A 16,641-nucleotide genomic window follows, 5' to 3' on the forward strand; every position below is an offset into this window, starting at 1 on the left:
CATGTTTGTGGTATACATTACTCCACTAGACTATAATAAGACCATGACTTATAATTAGTGAACTTAAGCCTTTATTCTTTCAAAAATTTAATATGAACATGGTAATTCATAGTATTATCATGGTCTAGTGTATAGTATTTGGTGTGATATCATGGTACAATCTCAGCAATGCACATTAGGACAAAGTGAAAGGAAAACCCATTGTAAAACCTCAAAATATGCCATGCAAATTTAGAATAGTTAATGTCCATAAGGACACCATATTACATAACATAAAGTGGACATTAAAATTGATTCTGATTCAACACATATTCACAGGCTTGTACAAATAAAAAAGGCCTTTATTTAAATATGAGAACAGAGCAGCCGTCATCAGATACATATAAATAAATAATACACATAAATAAATAGATAAATAAATAAGCACATTCATAAATATGCATTTTGTGTTCCAAACAGCTTTTCAACTTCTACACATACAGCTTATGTAAAAAATTCAAGTAGTTTTCGCATTGGCCTCAATGGCTAGGCTATTAGGACAAGTCACATATTCATGTTGTGTCAGAACAGTGAACATAAATAAGCAAATGCAATTAATCTGAAATAACCTTAAAGGAAACACTCAAAATTGAAGTACCATAAATAAGTCTCTCGAAACATTACATTTGTAAAAATACAAATGCATAAATACAATCATTGTTTTAAAAATTGAACATTATTTTTGTGCTTGTTTCTTGCTTGATTGTTAGAAATCTGATGATCAAATGTATTAAGAAGATTAATTTAGTGAATACTATTCTGGGTTATGTAAAAAATGAGAAGCAGAAGTTTCTGTTTCCCTTCTTTTTTTCCCTGGGTTCGGAGTGCTCAGTTCTCTTTTCCCTGACTGTGCTGTAACCCTCATCTAATGCATGACAGCTGTAGATCAGGAATCCTGCAAGTTTGTATTGTACTGCAGCAGGATCTTCTTGAACTTAAAGAAAGCATGCAGTACATCCGAGATATAGCATGCAGGAGGACTGATCTTCTCTTGTGTTGCTGTAAGCATGCTAGTCAGGGTTGCACTTAAAAGGATAACTGAGGATAAAAATCAGCTGGAAGTAATGAGCGATGTTTTAATAAATTTTGTAAATTCATTAAAGAATTGTTCAGAATTATTCTGGGGATAACTTTCACAGGGTGAGCAGGTTTCAGAACTGGGCTGGAACTGGAGCTAAGGATAGAGAAAAGAAAGATGTGGAAATAGACACAGTTACTATAGGTAATATATGTTAAATTCTGAAAAAAAATAAACGGAGACAAATCTCCTTTTTCCCATAACATTAAATATACAAAACAAACAGGCACTGTTTCTCGTTTTGTTGTGTTTGAGACTACAGTATTTATATATATTACTTTCTATAACACTTGGCAATAACCCAGTTATATTTCATTTTTGTAAATGAGAATTTTGAAGATGTCATTATTGCTGAGTATTTCACACACACAACTCCAGCAGTGTTGGGTGACTTTGTCAGTGCTGCCCAGTTAAAAGGGCACTGTGCTGTACAAAAGAGCTTATGAATGTTGTGCAGCATTGCACAAGTATCCCCACCACACTTCCTTTCAGATAGCTTTGGCAAATTATTTTCTGAAATAAATGTAAAGAAAAAATGGGGGCTCAAGAACTGATTTCTAAAACTGACATAACCTTTGTGTTATGAATCCTATACAGCTTGTGTACCATTATGCAGCTTCCTCTTCAGACAGTATCTGCCATTGGGATACTGCTGCCCCTAACAAAACACTTCCCTGCTTCGATATTTCTCTCTTAAGTGTCTTTAGTACGTATCAATAATGTGTTTAGTTTTTTGGCATAGACATGGTCATTTTTTAAAATCTTGTTATTATTAGCTTGAAATGATGTATATTTTAAATTCAAATAGTAGAACAAGTTAAATGCTTTCGTTACCGAAATGTCTTGCTTAGAACAAAATCCTATGATAGTAATCTTAGGGAATTTGCGACTGAAGATATATTTCCAAACTTCAGATCTTTTAATTTGCTTACCTTTTTGCCTAAATCCTTTAGGCCAGCAACAGCTTCATCAATTTCTTCATCAGTTTCCTCTTCATCAGTTTCCATTTGAACCACATCCAGCTCCAAAAGAAAGCACTTCAGCGCCTCTGCTTTGCAGGACTTGAAATATAAGCAGGCAGAAGTTAGTATGAATTGTCTTGACAATGACTCAGAAAAGAGCTAAGTATAAAATATGTGCTGTATCATAAATGCGATATCGCTAGAGCATCAAATATTGCTTCATTAAAGCACAGAACTGTTGAGCTCACATGACCTAATAAACGAAAACAAAGTGCACAGAGATCTAGGTTCTGGCACATTTAAAAGGATGCCTGAGGTGAATGCTGTCACACTGTCAGTGACATGAGGTTTAGGTCTCACTTTGAACATGTTTTTGATTTCCTGTGTGCTTCTCAAATGAAAAATACTCCACAGCAAATTGCAGCAAATTGACGTTGCATGCCACTATTCTTTAGGTTTATATTTATATTAAACATCTTCCAGATGTAACATTTTTAACATATGTAGAAGAGCACACATTTATGTGTCTTCTGTATCACTCTCTAGTAATAGCTACTAATGTGCAAAAACATAATACATACAAATGTTTACATATAAAGCCATATACACAAATACATACCTTATAATCTGCTGGAGTGTAATAAAGTCCATCTTTATTTCCCTAAAATGATATAAAAATGTAATGCATTAGAACACATACATTTCTCAGATTATGTGCACAAATGTTATATATTTGCAGTCTTATAATTCCCTATAATTCAGCTTGGATAAAGGCATCCACCAAAGTATAATATATAAGTAAAATATATTTGTATCGTATTTGTATATAGTAATATAATATTTGTATAGTAATATAAACTGTATATAGTAATATGTAAAAAAAACTCAACGCTACTTACAACTGCCAAACCTCTTGCTTTATCCAAAAATTCAAGCATTTCTCGATATATCGTTGTACTCTGTGTTGGAGCCCCTTGAAGATAACCAGAAACAAACAATAACACAGAAACAATCCCAAGTGTAAGATGCATTTTGTCTCTGAGGAATGTAGATTTTGTTATACAAATCTTAGACTCGATTAAAGTGTGTCTTCTGAATGTCTGAGCATTTTGGCTTAGAATTTATACCTTTCAAGCCTGGAAAAATCAATGGGTGGGTTTAGTAAAAGTTCAGATATTACAGATTTTAAAAGGCAGGGTGTCTATTTTTTCCTTTGATGACTCTTTGGAATTTCTACACAGCTACTACTGGATGGTAAAATCCCTCAGAGTAGCCCACACTTGCACTTACCGTGCTGTGTGTAACAAGTTTCCTTTTTCAACCTTACCTTCAAATTAACTATTTATTGATTGTCAGTCTGCATTTTAACATGCATATAATGTACTGAGTAGTAGATGAATAAGACTTTGAAATGCAGAACTATGTTCATATGTAATTGAGGTATATATTTGAAAATACATTTTACCATTGAGTAGGTATTATAGCTAGAGCACAGGCTTCTGTAACAATATACGCACTTGCTTCATAGACCTCACATTCATTTAGACCTCAAAACGTTTTAAGACAGCCATTCTAGGAGTAGGGGTAATATTGTCCTGTGATATCATTTCTTACTGTTGAGAATTATGTTAGTTTTTTGTTTATTTAAGTATATTTTTGTATATGCACACACAGTTTTTGATTTGAAGTGAAGACTGCTTCGAAACATTCATGAATTAGCAGTGGAAAGTCACCGCTGTGGTTGTCAGTTTATTAAAATGTAGATTTTTTAAAAAAAATCTAGATACCTTTAATGGTATCTATGGTGCTACAGGGTTTGTTTGTCTAAATGTTTGAAATAATTTTAGAAAGGATTTTAAAAAATATTTAAACAACCATTTGCACCAATAGAATACCTGGTTGAGCATTTATCTGCAAAATATTCCATTTAAAATATCAATTTTTTTCACTACAAACACCAGTTTGGAAAAATCTGTTTTTCTTTAAAACAGCCACTGCTGTTCTCATATGGGTGAAGTGAAGGTGTGAAACACTGACAGAACATTTATATCATTCTCCCTCCAGACTGGTCTTCCTGTTGTACTGTTACCGGACAGGAATTCTGGCTGTTCTACAAGAGGTGTGTTCCCATTAAAGGAAACCAATCTCTGTCCATGTTACCCTTGCCTGAAGTCTGATTTGCAACCAGGAGATTTCAGAAAAGAGGGGCATGATTTTCTGGGACTGAAATTTATTATTAAAAGCTGAGGTGCTGATAAGATTCAACTGAAGACGGACTAAAGGCACAAGAGTGTGTATGTTTTGCTGGAATTCAGAAGCGATCAGAAGTGATCCAGGGTAGCACTTGGTTAGTAGATGGTTGGGAAAATTACAGGAGAGGGTAGGGTAGGAATTTGAGGCAGGTTGACTTTCACCAAAGTACATTGTAAAATGTATTTGACAATTGAATTGATTGATTTTGGTTCATTTCTTTTGTGACAAAACTGAAAAATGAAGAATAAATTCCTGTTTGTCCATGTGAAATGTACGGCTCTATGATTTTGCTGATGGACTGAGTATGCCTTCAGTATCTAGTCCTGAAAGTAAAACTGAAAATTTGAAGCTGAACAATAGAGAGCAGTATTGCAGGTGACAGTCCTTGTTCTTTTTTGCTGGGTCTTGGTTTTAGTGCCACAGGAACTCAGAAAAGTGTAGAAACCACTGCACGGTGATCTGGAAGATGACTTTGCACCTGTGGTTGGGTCTGACTTCTTCACAGCTCTTTCCACTAAAAGGGAATACCAATGCTCTTCCACAGTGGAAATAATACAGAGCATTGTCACAAATCCGAATTAATACAACCACCATGAAGCAATGTAAGTGATTTCCCCTGTGTTATCAAAGACTGCATTTTCAAGAGAACTTCCACATCTTTTTGCAGTACTGCCATTTTATTTCTCCTTTTCTAGTTTTAATAATAGTTATCCTTACACTTAATATAGCATTTTTCTGGACTCTCCACTCAAAGAGCTTTACAGGTAATGGGGACTCCCCTCCACCACCACCAGTGTGCAGCCCCACCTGGATGATGCAATAGTGTGCCAGAACGCTCACCACACATCAGCTATTAGTGGGGAGGAGAACGGAGTGATTAAACCAGTTCATAGATGGGTATTATTAGGAGGCTATGGTTGGTAAAGGCCAATGGGAAATTTGGCCAGGACGCTGGAGTTACACCCCTACTCTTTTCAAGAAATGCTCTGGGTTTTTAAAAACCACAGAGAGTCAGGACCTCAGTTTTATGTCTCATTCGAAAAATGATACCTTTTTACAGTATAGCATCTCCGTCACTATACTGGGGCTTTAGCACCCACACAGACCACAGGGTGAGTGCCCCTACTGGCCCCACTAACACCTCAGAAACCTCAGTTTTTCCAGCAGGTCTCCCATCCAGGTACAGACCAGGCTAACACCTGCTGAGCTTCAGTGGGTTGCTAGTTGTGAGTTGCTGGATGATATATCTGCTGGCATTTTAACTTAACTTTTAACTAACTTTTAAGTATTTGCAGTTTCTTTATGGTATCAAAGAACAAAAATGCTTTTCAAAATGCCCTGTGAGTCTGCCTGTATCATGCTGTTAATACTGATCAAGAACTGTTTTTAAAACTAGTAATAAACAAGAACTACCATTCAAGACAAAATATAAGTCTTTTGCTAAAGTAGCAAAAGGTTTGTGAGAGGGTCCATTTAATTTTGACTGTTAATATTGGATACTTTACGATTGTATGGGTACTATATACAGTGGACTCTGGAATTATCGGCACCCCTTGATAAATATGAAGAAACAAAAAAAAGTATAAAAAAATTAGTTCATTATGCACTGAAATATATTTCCAACATTAGGAAATAATTATTCTGAATTAATGATTTAATGGAATCACCCAAGACAAAAAAGACTATTACATTATAAATTATGTTCTGTAAAATAAAAGAAATGCAATTATTGGTAACCCTGTTTTTTAGTATTTGGCAGAGCCTCCCTTGGCAAGGATAATTAATTAATTAATTAATTGCTTACACTTATATAGTGCTTTTCTGGACACCCCACTCAAAGTGCTTTACAGGTAATGGGGACTCCCCTCCACCACCACCAATGTGCAGCCCCACCTGGATGATGGCAGTACCTCTCTTCTTGTAATACTTTATCAGGTTGGTGAGCACTGGGAGGGATCCTAGACCATTCCTCCATGCAGAACCTTTCCAGGTCCTTGAGGGTTGTAGGTGTGCGCTTATGGACAGCCCTCTTCAGCTCAGACCACAGGCTTTCAATAGGGCTCAAGCCAGAGGACTGAGATGTTCATGGCAAAACGCTGATTTTCTTTTGTTAACCATTTCTTTGTGGATTTTGAAGTGTTTTGGGTCCTTGTCATGTTAAAAGATCCATCTTCGGCCAAGGTGCAGCCTGCTGGGAGAGGCAACCAGGTGTTTGGCCAAAATATCCTGGTACGGTTGAGAATTCCTGATGCCATCAATCTTAACAAGGGTCCCAGGACTGCTGGCAGCAAAGCAGCCCCAGAGCATCAAAGATCCCCCACCATGATTTACAGGAGGTATGATGCTTTTTTTGGTATATGCATCCCTCTTCCTACACCAAACATACCTGTGATGACTGTGGCCAGAAAGTTCAATTTTGGTCTCATCTGACCACAGCACCCGCTCCCAGTCAAAGTGCCAATAGCGTTAGGCAGACTCCAGGTGCTTCAATTTGTTCCTCCTCAACAGCAGGGGCTTTCTTCTGGCAACCCTTCAAAATCGCTTGTTGGTGTGGAGGCGTCATCTAGTCTTTATTTTTTTGCAAACAATCCTTGTTTTTCTTTAACTGAAACCCTTTGGGGTTTTCTCACCATCTTTCTCACTGTGCGTGGGGACAAGATGGGCTTGTGTCCTCTTCCTGGCACATTAACCACTGTTTCAGTGGAGTCTAATTTTTTAATTATTGCTCTGACAGTTGAAATTTGTATTTTTAAGGTTTTACTTTTTTTTTTGTACCCATTATTGGCTTTGTGATAATCAGCAATGTTTTGCCTCATTTCTGTCCTTAGTGCTTTGACCTTCCGAATGCTGAAGGATGACAAAAGGTTTTTCTGTGCGTGTTTCATCATTTTTATCCCCTAGGGAAACAGGAGATCACTATATATAATTTTGGCACCTCTGTTTTTCAGGTAAAACAGCATTACTTGTTTATAATTGAACCTTGAAATAAAAAAAATATTTTAAAAAAGGAGAAGTATTCCCCTAACATATAGGTATTAAATATCTGTCATTATCTATGTCATTTTAATATGATTTTTTTCTTCATATTTATCAAGGGGTGCCAATAATTCTGGACTCCATACAGTATATGTTGAATCATGATTAAAAATATATTTGGAATTACTATGAAATTACTATGAATTACTTCAGAAACAATTTATCATTTTATCCATCCATCAATCTATTTTCTAACCACTTTTTCCAGTTCAGGGACTCAGGGGAGCTGGAGTCTATCCCAGCAAGCAACGGGCAAAAGGCAGGGTGCATCCTAGATGGAACACCAACCCATAGCAGGACAGACAGGCACAGCCATGCACACACTCACACCAGGGCCAATTTTTTCCAGTATGTATGTCTGTATGTAATATTTGGTTCCAGTATGTATTTTTTTTCCAGTATGTATGTAAAAAGTTCCATTATGTGCTTGGACTGTGGGAGGAAACTGGAGCACCTGGAGGAAACCCTTGTGAACACAGAGAGCACCCTAGGGCCCCTGGGCTGTGAGACTGCAATGTTAACCACTGTGCCCCCGCCACCACAAAACCTATACAGTACCTTGCAGTAGTATTCAGACACTGACAGTTTTCACATTGTTTTGCAGTATGAATTCATGTATACAAGCTACCCCATGCATTCAGAGCAACAAACCAAAAGATTTGAACAGATACAGTATTTAAGAAATAGATAATTTTATTGGCCATATACAATTTCTTCCATTAGGAGTTTGTCTTTTTCACATACCCCAGCTTGCTCTCCATGAGACACACAGATGGGGAGAGAGAAGCTTGGGGTCAGAGCGCAGGGTCAGCCATTTATACAGCATCCCTGGAGCAGCTGGGGTTAAGGGCCTTGCTCAGGCCCCAACGGAGTAGGATTCCTCTGCTGGCCATGGGATTTGAACCGGCAACCTTCCAGCCACAGGCACTGTTCCCTAGCCACAGGGCCACCACTCTGCGGTTTAATTTAATATGTGGAAACAAAATGAAAATTTGTGATTGCGTATGGATTCAAAATAAATACTTTTTGGGATTCAAAATTACATTGATGAATTACACAATTAGTAGAGTAGCCTCTGTCTGTGTGCAATAAAAGTAGTTCACATGTTTTCACAATACATATTCCTTTTTTATTGTAAGGTCAGGTGGTGACTTTCAAGCGAGCATTCAATCTTTAAGACTAAGACCAAGCTCGCAAAACAACTCAGGGCTTAAATTTTAGAACCTCACAGATGAAGAGAAAGGTATAAAGAATTAGAGAACACTGAAATATCTCTTTGAGCACTGATTATTAAGATTACTAAGGAAGGAAATATCTGTCATACAGTACCTTACATATCTCCTAACTGAGCAGCTGGACAAGGAGGACAGTACTGCAGTGAAAGGTTTTGTGTTCAGACAAGACAAAACTGGAACCTTTTGGTCTAAATGTGAAGTACTTCATCTAACATAAACTGAACATAAAGCTTCACTCAGTCAACACTATCTCTACTGTTAAGCATGGTGGTGGCAGCATTATCTTCGTGTATACTGTAGTTCTGATTCTCATCAGCAGGGACTGGGAACCTTGTCAAGAGTGGTGGGAACCTACTGTAAATAGAGAGAAGTACTGGCAAATCCTAAAGGAAAACCTGCTTCAGACCTCACACTAGAGCACGTATGACCTTTCTGCAGGATACTACACTGGAGTGGCTGAAGAATAAGAAATTGAATGTTCTTGACTCAGTCATGAAAACTGCTGTACAGTGGTTCCCAGGCAACATGAGAGAGCCTTGTAAAACAGCCAAGAAGAGTGGGCCAAAAATTGTACCAAACTGGTGTGTCACACTACTTATTTCTCTTTATTTTCTGACATTTATTGAAACGTTTAAGTTAGTTTTAATTCTTCAGTTCTAGCATTGCCTTGCAGCTCAAATGCCTGCTGATTTTTATTAAAATCAAAATAAACTTTATTCCCAAAAAACATCACACAATAGAAAACATTCTCACAATCAGTAAACATTCTAGCAAGGTATGTACTGTAACTAACATGCAATAAAAACTCTCTTAACGGGGGTGATTGTCCATTATCAATCCATGCAAGTGGACGATGGGGCCCGATTTGCCCAATTAAAGAGTCCCTCCAAGCCCCTCCACTTGCGTTTGTCCATTAGTCCCTGTTCAGGACCCAAAGTTCTTTCCAGTGCTCCCTCACCATGGGGAAACCCCATTTGGCGACGTCGCGCTTCATCCTTCTTCTGAGGTTCATAAGGATCCTCTCCCCCAGCTCCCTTGCTCCCCACTCTGTGTTGTGCCAAATGAGAGTGTTCCTCGCGTTCCACAGTCCTTGTTAGGGACACCAGCAGCCACAGCAGGACCTGTTTTATCACTTTGTCCACTCTGCCCCACACCGCTTTGGCGAAGGGGCAGCTCCAGGACACATGCTCCTGAGTCTCCTCAATGAAACACGTGTCCTGGGGGTAATGTGGGTTCCTGGTGAGCGAGTGTCTGTAAAGAACCTTTCTGGTTGCAAGCCTCTGGTGCACTGCTATCCAGTTGAGGTCCTTCAGTTTGTTTCCAATTCCTACATTCGTCGGCAACCAGTTGTCCCCTCACCTCCTTGTACAGGGATCTGTGGTTGGTGCAGAGGTCTGGCTGTCTTGTGGCCTCGTACCTCCTGCTCCACTTGACAGAGTGGGTTAGAACTCTGGTTGCCTCTCTGCCTTGGGTCCAGTGTTTGTCCACTGGACCAAGTGCCTCATCAGGATGGAGAACCACAGCCTGAGAGAGTCCTGGTACTTGTGGCTGATGGGCTCCCACAGCGCCAGGCAGAGGATGCAGAAGAAGATGCAGTCGAGTTTCAGGGGGAAATGCGGCACGTCTCTCCCCTCTTCCTCAACCGGCTGGCACATCCGGTTTCTCGTGATGTACTCGTACCTGACGCCCCAGACGAACCTAAAGACCATCCCTTGCAGTGCTCGTCTGAGTCTGTCCGTCAGCGGGTATACCACAGCCAGGTAAACCAGAGCTGGCAGGATGTCTGCTTTCAACACCATCACTTTCCCCGTGAGGGACAGCGACAGTGTTTTTCTCCACAGACCCAGCTTCACTATCAACCTGGCGATCCTCTCGGTCCAATTGAGGGTCTCATTGTCCTGGCTCTGGAACGGAACCCCCAAAATCTTGAGGGGCCCCGTGCAGAGCTCAAGACCTTCCGGTGCCGTTGTCTTGTCCCTTCCAGGGTTTGAAGAACTTCAGTTTCCACTTTTGGCGGTCGAGCTTCAACCCCGAGGCCCTGGAGTATTTCTCCACGACCTGCAGGGCTCTCTTCAACCCCCTGTCCGAGCTCAGGAACCTGCTGATACTGTAGGTTAAGTGTTTTCTAGGAAAACTGGCCCTGGTGTGAGTGTGTGTGTTTGTGTCTATCTGCCTGCAATGGACTGGTGTCCTGTCCAGGGTATATCCTGCCTTGTGCCCACTGCTTGCCAAGATCAGCTCCAGCTCCTCTGTATTGGATAAAGCAGTTAAAAAATGGATGGACACCCTTCATTCAGAGCAATGTTTTTCACATGAGCTTTCTATGCAATTTCTACTGAAATTTAAAACACCTAAATTATTTTAATAGATATCAGCGTAAATATAAAGTGTGACCTGCTTAAGGGAGAAGTCTTTGTTTTTCATTCATAGAATTGATAAGGAAAAAAACACTGAGGTAGAAATTCAAATTTATAGTAATACATTCAAATATAGTAAATATTTGACCATTTAAAACAGCAAAGCTAAAAAAGCTAAAACTCGACATCTCTGCCACAAAAACAAAAGTGTGTTGGAGAGGAGAATAGCCCCTAAAGGATTTAGTTCTGTTGTCTTATTTAAAGCATTCTAGCCAATATTATGTCATTTTATTGCTATGCATTTTTTAGACTGTCACGGGATATTGACACTATAAATCTGGATTCCTATCTAGTGATTTTTATTTATCTGTTTTACTTTCAAAATTTCACCTCAAGGTTGTTCATTAAATAATTCTAATGAACACACTGTTGCAAACAATGTTATGAGGGTTTCTATCTTATTCACACTAAAAATCAAAAACTTTTATTCCTTGCATTTTGTTTGTTCTTTCAAATTCCTGTTGTCTTTCCATGTGCATTCCACACTAGATTTATTTTTGTTTGAACACACATTGATTTATTGTGTGCTCCTTGTCCTGCAATTATTTTCTCTCTCTCTACTTTGGGCTGATGACTGATAACACCTACAGTAAGAGACATTTATGGATTGAAGGAGAACTGGTTTTCACTTGGGAAGCTGTTGAGCTCAATGGTGGCTTAGGTGCTGAAATAGCTGTGGCCTTTTCTTCATGGGGGGGCAAGTGGAAATGCATTTAAAATCAAGACCAGGAGACACTTCTTTACCCAATGTGTTGTGGGAGTGGATCACACTACCCAGCTATAGGGATGCAAGGAGTCAGAATGCAGTCCAGTAAGAGTTTGAGATGAGGTTATTTGTAACGAAAATGTCCACTTCCAGAGATCACTGAAGGAGACGCACACCTTCCCTGAATTGCAACAGTGTTACAGAGGGTTTTATAGCCAGAGTCCAGCCATGTTATTACCATGAATGGGGGTTTAAGAGTCCGCATTCTACTTATGGTCCACTGGCTATTGTTGATGATGCTATCCTGCCCTTCAGCTATTTCTGAGGTGTCATGTACAGCAACAGGTGTCTGTTTAAAGTTCCTTCAGCCAGATCAAGAGCAGTGACTGCAGGCCACAGTCAGATTTCTACACAGCCATGTTATTGAAGCTGATACTGCGGTTTCTTTCAGGAAATTAGATTACATAATTGGGCTAAATGGTCCATTGGCTTCCTCTTGTTTGTAGCCTTTCCTATTTTCTTATGTTCTTTGTGGTTTGCTGTGGTTTTGCTGAGTGCTGATGGACACTAGAAACAGAAAGGGCTTGAATGAATATATTGAGAGCTGGATTAGAGTGTGTGTTGAATAGAGGACTTGTCCCCCCCACCATTTGCTGGACAGTGTAGGTTGCTGAAAAAACTACCTACACACTCCTTTTGTGTTGGTTTGTGTTCGTCGTCTTGTACTTTCATTTGTTTGTATTATCTTTACTTTGCCATTACCTTGCCCTAACGTGTTGTATCAACCTCTGTGCTCTTTTGTACCCTTCCTTCTATTCCTTCCGTCTACTCTCGTTTTCCCTTCTTTGTATTCATAGTTCACTTGTGTATTTGTGTGAACTTTCATGTTAAGGGTTAGTTTAGGTTGTTGGGTACATTCTGCACACATAGTTGGTCTCTGTATTAATAACACTAGTTTAGTACAGGTGAGTGCCTTTTGTCTTGTATGGTTTTGGCTAGTCAGTTAGCTAGGGTGTTGAAGACGCTGAAGACCAAGTGTTTCAGGTTTTCTTTTGTAGTTACGTCAGCTTTCCCTCACTTTCTTAGCCAGCTCCATTTTGTTTGTTATTTTCTTTTCTTTGGCACCACTCTAGTTCCCTTTCGTGTGTGTGTTTGTGTCCTGTATTACGTACCTGTCACTTATTCACTTTAAAATAAATCCCTTTTGCACCAAACTTGTTGTCATGCTTCCTAAGTCCCTCAGAAACCCACCTGCATCCAAAACCATCCTAAATGTTACACCCCGATACACTTGGGGTCATAACAGTTCTTAGAGTGTGGGTTGGAACAAGTGGTTGGCTCATTATGTTTATTTGAAGCCCAGAGAGGAGATGCTCAACATGTAGATAAGGGCACCCCAATCACAATCCTGGAGACTCATACATCTGCTGGTAATGGTTACATATCTGTCCTTAAATGAATGTCTAATTGATCAAATAACAGAATTACATTTATATTAAATATGTCAGAGGCTGCCTTGCATTTCATCCATCAATCCATCCATTTTTAATAACTGCATAGTCCAATACATACTGTACAGTAGGCAGAGGATTAGAGCCTGATCTGCATGACTATTGTACACGTTAATTTACTCTAAAGCCTTTTTAGCTGTCAGTTAAAGAGCTTGGCTGATGTGAACACTACCAGGTGTGTGGACCCGGGTATTGATGCGTTCCAGGCTGTGCAGCAGAGTCTTCACATGACAAGCGGATAAGGATGGAGATTAAGGACTCGTGCTTTCACGAGCGACCTGCAGTGACAGACTGCTGTGTGCTGTGACATGACGTGATTGAGAAGCTGGTGTTGTTGTGCTGGTGTCCTCAGTGGGCTATGAGTGGGTTGCTTAGGGTTGCTGAGCAAGTCTTGATTTTGCTTTCAGTTCAACCAGGGAAAGGCTGCTGAGTGTCATGAGCTAATAGTGGACTTTCGGAGACACAGGCCACACACTCACAGCCCACTCAGTATTGATGGAACGGAAGTGGTAACAGTCACCAGGTTTAGGTTTGTGGGAATTCACATCTCTAAAGATCTAACCTGGACTGTGAACACTGACTCTATCATGAAGAAGGCTCAGCAGCGCCTTTATTTCTTGAGGTGCCTCAAGCAATGGGGGATGCCAATACATGTGTTGGTGAACTTCTACCGCTGCACCATCGAGAGCATCCTCACCAACGGGATCACTGTGTGGTATGGCAACACCTCTTCGCGAGAAAGAAAGGCACTGCAGAGAATGGTCAATATGACCCAGAAGATCATCGGCTGTGGTCTCACCGAGATTAAACAGCTCTATGAGGACCGCTGCCGTGTAGAATTCTGGCCATCACAGAGGACAGTCACCATCTCGGGCATGAGCTCTTCACCCCACTGCCCTCAGGCAAGAGATATAAGAGCATACGGACACTTACCACTAGATTCTTCAATAGCTTCTATCCACAAGCAGTGAGATTGGCGAACACATTTAGCCATCCCCCTCGGACAACACCTACACCATCACCAACTACCTCTTTATGATTTCTTATCTATTGCACATCTCCAGTCTGTTTACACGTCTGTATTGTTTACATTCAAACTGTCTACATGTTTACTTGTACATTGTCTACTGTTTGTTTGTATATTGTCTTGATGCACTGTTTGCACTTTGTTTTGTTTTTTACACTTGTTTTACAATCGAGAGACTTTCTGTAAGTAAGAATGCCATTGTACCAGTACATGTACCGGTTACATATGGCAATAAAGTTCAAGTTCAAGTTCAGTCATTGTTCCTCCACCTCTCTCTGTGTCACTGCTGGGACTTTCTCTCCATGACTTTGATGACTTAGTCACATTCCTCCCACTGTACTGGACAAAAGACCGCAGACAGACACAGGACCTGGTTGTAGGCAAATGAAGAATGAACACAAGGAAATGAGACCCGATTGAAGTACTGTAAAAAAAGCTTAATATTAAAATAACTTTGAGGAAGATGGTTGTCCCTCTGTAAGAGAGAGAAAAAAGCAAGTTTAAAAACCTAAGTGTGATTAATATGAATTTTGTTTTTTTAAGAAACAGAGAATTTTGCTTATGTTCTCTGTGTAACTTTCTCTCTGTGCCAAGTCGTGAACAGCACTGCAAGTTTTAAAGAACTGAGTACTCTTTGGGGTTTGGATGGACTCCGCTTCCCTTTCATGTATGAAGTGACTAACATCCTTCCCTCCTAAATGTATTATTTTTCAGCTGAGTTTGGGGGAAAACTATCTTCCTAAAATCAGAATATCTGGTTATGCTAAGACGTATTACTTAAAACCTTTAAAGTGAATTTTAAATTTCTAAGTCCATGTGCTAATGAAAGGGGGTCTACATTTCAATACCTTAAGAATAAAGTCCAGTTTAGCTTTATAATGGAAAAAGTGAGAGAACTAATTATTTTTAGAACTTTTTCTCCATAAATATGTATTATGATACTATAAGCATTAAGAATGTATAGGTTTCAGACGATTCAGACAATTTTCTTCGTTCTACTTAAATTCTCCTTATTTCTCTGGTTGATTATTAGTAATTTATTATCTTGATACTGTTAGTAAGTAAACTTTTCCCTAGTGCAGTGTGTCCCAAGCCTGGTCCTGCAGTACATTTTTCTCTCCAGCTTACTTATCAATTCCCTAAGGGGGAAATAAAGTCTTATCTACAGTATCTATCTCGTCATGATTTTAAAAGTTAACTGTTTGCCTGTAGTTTTAAAACCTTAAAGAGCAGAACAAGACATTGATGGCTGCGTGGTTAATTAAACTGCGGTTAATTAAATTAAACTGCAGAGTGGTGGCTCTGTGGCTAAGGATCTGCGCCTGTGACTGGAAGGTTGCTGGTTTTATATCCTGCGGCCGGCAGAGGAATCCTACTCTGTTAAGTCCCTGAGCAAGGCCCTTAACCCCAGCTGCTCCAGGGGTGCCATATAAATGGCTGACCCTGCGCTCTGACCCCAAGCTTCTCTCTCCCCATCTGTGTGCTTCATGGAGAGCAAGCTGGGGTATGTAAAAAGACAAATTCCTAATGCAAGAAATTGTATATGGCCAATGAAGTGATCTTATCTTATCTCAAGTGTTGGTGTTTTTGCCCTCCTTTCTAAGAAGATCACGAGAGCGTTTGACATTGTCATTCCCACCTGCCGTTGATTGACAAAACGTAACAGTATTTTAATTAGCTACTGGGTGGGGGCAAATTTTTTTTAAAAAAAACTGAAACCGATCTGCTTCTGTATTTCTTAGATTTGATGCACATAAAGGATGTTGTTTGTAAGATGAAGTCCAGTGTGCGGAAAACTGGTAAGAATCAATCAGCTGGTTTAAAGAGCTTGATTGACTAAGGGCTAGGGTGAAAACCGGATACTGGGGCTGTCACAGGACAAGGGCTGGGAAACATTAACATTGTCCCCTGTATACCTGCAAATTGACTCCTGCATGCCATCCAGGGTCATTCCTGCCTTGTGTCCATTGTCTCTCAGGTTAGGCTCTGGAACACTGCTACCCTCTATTGAACTAAGAGGTTATTACAATGGAATGAACACTGTACATGGATGAGAACAGTCCCTCCATGAAAATTCAGATCTGGGAGAGTGAAGTTTTGTTCATCTTCCCTGTGTAATACGGTTTGCTTTCAGCTTCCTTCAAAGTGGTGCAATAACAACTTTGGCTATGGAAGCATTGACGATCGGTCATCTCTTATATAAAAAATATTGGGAAAGATCCCACGAAGCGAAAAGCAGCTTGGAAGTAAAGAATAAAAAAAACATGTGTACTCATCTCCATGTTTATCAGGAGAAGCAATGAAGGAATAATTATGAATAATAATTGCTTACACTTACAGTATATAGCACTTTTCTGGACACTCCACTCAAAGTGCT

The 16,641-nt window shown here is 39.7% G+C and overlaps 2 long non-coding RNA genes across 3 annotated transcripts in view; one reads left to right on the forward strand and one right to left on the reverse strand.

Annotated features, from left to right (window-relative positions):
- LOC148678703 (uncharacterized) overlaps positions 1–16,641 on the forward strand; it is a 40,266-nt gene that overhangs the window by 11,412 nt on the left and 12,213 nt on the right. The window lies entirely within an intron of this gene.
- On the reverse strand, positions 321–3,170 carry LOC148678704 (uncharacterized). The gene is made up of 3 exons (XR_015939724.1): positions 2,979–3,170; positions 2,050–2,740; positions 321–1,213 (listed from the first exon to the last, which is right to left on the reverse strand). It is a non-coding gene; the product is annotated as an uncharacterized LOC148678704 (long non-coding RNA).

The sequence above is a fragment of the Lepisosteus platostomus genome, chromosome 1 (assembly GCF_059453375.1).
Source record: "Lepisosteus platostomus isolate fLepPlt1 chromosome 1, fLepPlt1.hap1, whole genome shotgun sequence".
In the NCBI taxonomy this organism is placed as follows: Eukaryota; Metazoa; Chordata; class Actinopteri; order Semionotiformes; family Lepisosteidae; genus Lepisosteus; species Lepisosteus platostomus.